The sequence below is a fragment of the Taeniopygia guttata genome, chromosome Z (genome assembly GCF_048771995.1).
Source record: "Taeniopygia guttata chromosome Z, bTaeGut7.mat, whole genome shotgun sequence".
Lineage (NCBI taxonomy): Eukaryota > Metazoa > Chordata > Aves > Passeriformes > Estrildidae > Taeniopygia > Taeniopygia guttata.
This window is the reverse complement of record NC_133063.1, coordinates 65344327-65350569: the sequence shown is the minus strand read 5'-3', so window position 1 is coordinate 65350569 and position 6243 is coordinate 65344327.

Sequence of the window (6243 nt, the reverse complement as noted above, 5' to 3'; positions counted from 1 at the left end):
TTTTCCTCAAGGAAAAACCCTTAGAGACAGAGCTCTGCTTTCTTATACAAGGTACTGGAGCTCAGTGTGTGTAGAAAAGACTGGTTCCTAGCTGTGATCCTGGTCAAGACCAACCCTGCCTTCAGATCTCACCAGTGAGCTGCTGCAGTTGACACCAGCACTGCCACAACCCACACTCCAGTCTCCATGTCAGACTATGAGTGAGATATGGCCTCGGGGTGTAGTGGATACCTTTTTGCTTTCTCAGGTCTGGATTAGAGGTAACTTTTGCTATTAAAACAGATGTGAAACAAAACAAAATTACTGAGTCTGTGATTTAAGCCCCACATTGTGGCATACTCCCTGATAGTGACTGAGGCTCCTGCTGCTTTCTCCCCTTAGCTGCAGGCAAGGAGAAGTGTTTTCCCTGGGCTCAGGCAGCCAAGAGATACCAACAGCTGAGTGAAGACAAAATGAAAAAGATGTAATGCTTGTAGACAGACATTCTCATCTTTGCCAGGCGCCTCAGCTTCTCTTGTCATCTCCCATGTTAGACAAAGAGCCTGTCAAAGCCAAGCAGATTGGTAGATTACAAAAGCCCCTCTGGCCCACTCTCTTCTCCCAAGAGGATTCACTTCCTTTCAGCTTTCACATCATTAGCACTCTCATGGCAGGCAGGGGGTCATTTCTAATTTGTGAATGCCCTTGGACCACAAGCTGGGATTTTTAATTTGTTTACCTTGCATATTAAACAGTACTTTCAAAGGTACTGTCAATAAATCCTCTATGAATCAGAATCTTCACTCCAGACCTTGTTGCTACTTTCACTTTTTTGATTTGACTAAATGAGATTAAAACATTCCATAAGGGCAATCTCAGTCACCAAACACAGTGCCATCACCAAAATCCCCAGAGTGCTGAGGGCAAAACTCTAGGGCTTTGTGACACGAGGGAAGGGCATGACTTCGCAAAGAAGTCAAACCAAGCTGCTGCATCAGATCCTCAAGTGAGGACTCAGTTCCTAGGGTTGTGACAGTGAAAAATGCCTCCTGGGATAAGCTCACACAGAGCCTCCACCCATCCAGAGGGATGAAGGCCACTGTATCACCTTAGCCAGGGTACCTTTGGTTACCTAGACTTGTGTTATCAATCCCCCAAGCACCACACACAAGGAACCAACAGGTAAGTCTCAGTTAAGGCTAAGTTCATCAACTTAGCCTTCCCTCAGAGATCCATGCCATGAAGACAAGTATAGTACTCAACAATAGCTGTTACAGTCTTACATCTTCATGAAACCTTGCTTGTAACCTTGTCCCTCCTATATTTTCTTCAGAGTAAAGGAGAGAGTTTTATTTATTTTTCATGTTTTGAATTCACAAAACAGTTCTATTAAGTTTATAGGGCAAACAAAAAAGGAAATGCTTCTGTGTGTTTGAATGTAGGTGCATGACAGTCCATCAGTACTGTTCACACTTTCTCCCCCACTCCGGCTGATAAGTGGTGTTTCAGGGTGTCCTAGGTGGACTGTATGATGCTTTTATCCCCAGTTGTCTCTTCTGTTTATGCTGAATAATAAGTTTTGCACCTTTAAGACTTGTTCCAGGAGCGAAGGGGGGAGAAGAAGCGGAGAGTTTGTTTTCAGAAACTGCACTGACTCCACGTTCCTGCTCCTGGGCTGTGTTGTCTGCGGATGGACAGACAGCGGGACAGAGCCCTCCTGCGCTTTTAGTTAGTTTTATCTAGCTGAGGCAAAGCAGTTCCCTGGACTGTGGCTTTTCCTTTCTTGGCCCTGCTCAGGCCGCTCTGGATGAACCCCAGAGGAGCAGCAGCAGCAGCGCCTGTGCCCAGCGGGCCGGGCCTGGGCCATGGCATTGCCAGCGCCGGAGGGGCTGAGCAGAGACCGAGCGAGCCCAGCTGCAGCCTGGGGAGGGGATTGTTCTGAGTTTGTCTCTCTTTTGGAGCGGCAAGAGATTTTATTGTTCCATATTGTTTAGGTTTTCTTGTTTAATAAACAGTGTTTTCCACTTTTCTCCAAGGAGGTATCTTTTCCCGAACTGGTTGGGGGGGAGGGGCCGATTGAATCTGCCTTCTAGAGGAACCCTTTGGGGGTTCTCTCCCAAATTTGCCCTGAACCAGGACACAGGGCTATTGGATTCTGGCATTATCACATACAAGCTCATGAGGAACTCAGCAGTTTCAGTTGACAGGACAGCTCCCTGCTAACCTTGCTCCCACTTTTAGCTCCTGGGAGGTTTGCTCACACATGTAGAACACATCTGAGTTTCAGGATATCTAAGATATTGGAGTAAAACATGGAAACTGTGGCAAAGCCATCACACTTAATAATATGTATTAAAAAGTCATTTAAAAGAGGCACAGTCAAAACTGGTCCATAATTGGTCCTTTTTATTCTAAAATTAATACAAAATTTTGGCCCATTTCCCAAAGACATGTAAACTAGAGCAAGTATGTAAGGACCCAAGAGATCTCCATTGAGTCCAGATAAGTTTAGCCATAGGTTAGTTTCCTGGTCCTACTACTCTGGTACAATTCAGTAAATTTCATTGGATGCTTCACAGGATGCTGCAACAGGAAAAAGAAATAAAAGAAGAATATAAAAGAAAAACAAACCACAAACCACCTCTCAAGCTTGACTTTGAGAACATGACTTGGCCTTCTCTAGGATAAGGGGTAAACTTTCTTTCAAATAATTCTGTTTAGAGCTTACTTTACATCCTGAAACATCAAGGATATTCTGTAACACAGCATGGGAAAATAAAGGAGTGTTGTCAAGCTAAACACACACTTGAGAAAACGCTGACAGCCAAGGCATACTATATCAAAAGATAGTTTACATTTTCCTCACCACCTGGGCTTCCCCTCTGCTTCATCATGAGCAACTCCTGCAGTGATCACAGCTTCCTCTTCTACCACTCTTGTCTGTGGTACCTGGGTTCTCCAGGTAGGGCTGCTCCATCATGGATAGGAGTTGGTTACATCACACAATCCATCCAGAGGGTAGCAGGAGTGTGAACGAAAAAAACAAAGTAAAAAAGAGGCAAGAGAGGCAGTGGGCAACCTTGGGCTGAGACCACAAAGAGCCGCCTCTGTTTGCAGAATGACTCAGCATTAATCTTCCTAGCTGGATTTTCTCTCCAACACCCACCAGTACTTTCTTTCCTCTGTTCAGTGCCATGATTCTGGGCTCAGAGGTCAGGTCCTGCTTACAATGTTTTTTCACGTGCTTTTCCACTGTTCCATGGAAAGTCAACAAGTGACCCTCCATGTCTGACACAGTGGCACAAGAAATGCCACAGGGCCTCTGTGAGCTGGGGTGTGGAGCCACGCTGGTGATGGGAGCAGCACCACAAGGGTCCTCCCTGCTTAGAACCCTTCAGCAAAGTGGTGCACCAGAGTGGAGGGACTGTGGCCACATCAGCAGGGACAGCCAGCTTCACAGTCTGGGCCCCCTGGAAAGGAGAATGAGAGGCCAGAAGAGCCCCTTAGACAATGAATTATCTAAATCAGGCAGCAAGATGTAACACTGATTGAAAAGCTTGTTCAAATTGCTTTCACTGTGATTCATAAACTCTTCATGTAAATTCATATGTTAGGATGAGCACAAAAATTAGAAAGCTGGAATAAGATTGCTTTAATTTAAATAAGAGACATGGTTGTGAATATTAGGCCTTTACACTGTTAGCAGTAACCCATCAGATGTTAACAAAATCTGATATGCAACAGTTTTACATATCCCCTTGTGGGAGAAAGATCAACTTGCAAACCGCTTTATAAATCAGCCACACTGTTAGAGTTAGGCTACTGTATCTAAATGGCTTTTAGATATGCTTCCTGTTTTCAGCTACCATATTTACAAATGAAAGCTTTTTCAAACCACGTCTTTTAATATAATTTGCATATTTAGTAATACATTGATTAACATTAAACACGGATTATTGCAATTTATTTCAGAAACAGATGGGATACATTAAGTGAAAAGCCAGAGCATTTAAACAGAGCACACTCCCAGGCTGACTCCTGATGACTGATGAATACAAAAACTTTATTAACTATAAAGAAAGAAAAAGAAAAAAGGGAAAGGGAAAGGGAAAGGGAAAGGGAAAGGGAAAGGGAAAGGGAAAGGGAAAGGGAAAGGGAAAGGGAAAGGGAAAGGGAAAGGGAAAGGGAAAGGGAAAGGGAAAGGGAAAGGGAAAGGGAAAGGGAAAGGGAAAGGGAAAGGACACTTCATGCTGAGTCTTTCTCAAGCATTTCCCTCACTTAAGAGTATACAAAACTGCGATTAAGGGGAATTTAAATAAAGTAATGCCACTCGGATATGTCCATGGATATACAGAAAGCTCTGGCACAAGGAAGACAAAATTCTGACCCTGGCTGTCAGCTGAAAGGAGGAAAAGCCTGCCCCAGGAGCCGAGAACTAGTCCCCCACGGCGGGCTCGTCCCCGGTGCCAGTAGATGGCAGCCGCCCACAACGCACATTTCCAAGGCACGTTTAGGACTGGTTTGTTGGTGGTTTTTTTCTTTCAGCATTCGCGGAAAACTTCTCCGGCTGGGAGAAGGGTCTGTCGGGTTTCCTCCTCCTCGCAATGGCCTCTTAGTACCTGGCTTTCAAATACACTGCCTTCAGCTGGCACCTGATATAGGGGACATCCTGCAATATGTTGTGGTGCTCTTGTGTTAGTGTGTGTGAGTATACAGGTGTAATTTTGACACAAAACCAAGATGCACATAAACTGTATAAAAATATCTATTAATCAGTCACATGTACAAGGATATGCATGGTTTTTTAATAGCAAAATGAGCATTTAGAACAGCAATACAATGTAAACCTGCTATTCATGTTTACAAATCCTCTGCTCAAAGAGAAATCTTCATGTCCCAAAAAACACGTTGGCAAGTCTTTCACCTTTATTTAGGAATATACATTGTAATAGTCAAGAAAGGAATAGGCAGTGTCATTGAAAGGTAGGTCCACTGGTGGTATTAAAACATGAGAGTTCATGAGCCATGGAAGTGTGTTATGGGGGGGATTACTTCTGTATGTGCCCTGCTTCTTACACTCTTATAAGAAAATGTATCCACTGCTGGGCACTGATTAACCCATAGCTTGACCCAGTGCATTGGTTTGTATCTTATTTAAATTAGCTTTCTGTATAATTAATGATGCAGCCAATTAGTCTGACAGAGCCTGGATACCATAGCTAAAATAAGCTTTGACACTTCAATAGATCTTTTCAAGTAGATTATATAAATTTTATTTCTATACTACCCATTCAGAGCCCTTCCTTTTGTCTTATATTTCTAACAGGAGTGGTCACTCCCAAAGCAGGAGGTGGAGATCTCCAAAGGGAAGTAGTTTTACCTTCCCCCTTCAGGTTATTTTATTTCCAATGGGCCTTGTTTTCCTCTCACACAGTTGCATATGAGCTTTGTAGTTTAGTATAGTGAAGGAAGGGAAGGAGGACATTCTGTCCTCCACATAAATACAAACTGAAAGGCTCAATTGTATTTTTTTCTTTCTGGATGGAGAACGTAAGTTACTCTAGAGCTGGGAAAATAAGACTCTATCAATCAGAGCACATCATGATCTTGGGGGAGTAATAATGACTCCTCTTGAGCAAAGTCTGAGGGAAGAGACCTGGGAAAGGAAGGCAATTTTATCTAAGGTTCACCTACTTCAAAATTTGTCCAAAGAGAAGGAGCAAAATCACCTGGAACGGATTGTACTGATGCTGGAATTTAACTCCCAAATTTCCAATTTTTTCCAAGTTCTCTGTGAACCCAAGGGGAATTAGCAGAAGGAACCTGTGTGCTCAGTCCTCTGTGAGTCAAGCCAGTAGCACTGCAATCAGGTGTTTCTGAGGTGAGAGGACACTCCTAACTCCAGGCCAAGGACCTAGCAGGGAGATCCCAGCAGGCCACTGGTGGACACAGGGGAAGAAACTATTTATTTTTTTATCTTTCACTACTGTTCCTCCTTCTCCGCCCTCTTGATCCTAAGGACTCTTGTAGTGGGAAATTATTTTCAACGCCTCCACTTTCTGTCAAGGGAAGGAGGAGAACTGTGTGTGATGCAGGCATCTCCTGCACAGAGCCCAGCTGGAAGATCAGCCTGGCACACCCATGGTTTGGGTGCTCGTGTGTAGCCCGGCTGGACACACAGCGTGGCTGAGAGATGGCATATGGCTTGGTCAGTTTATACCCTACTGTTTAATCTCCCCGCAGTACATCATGTCTTGACTGCCC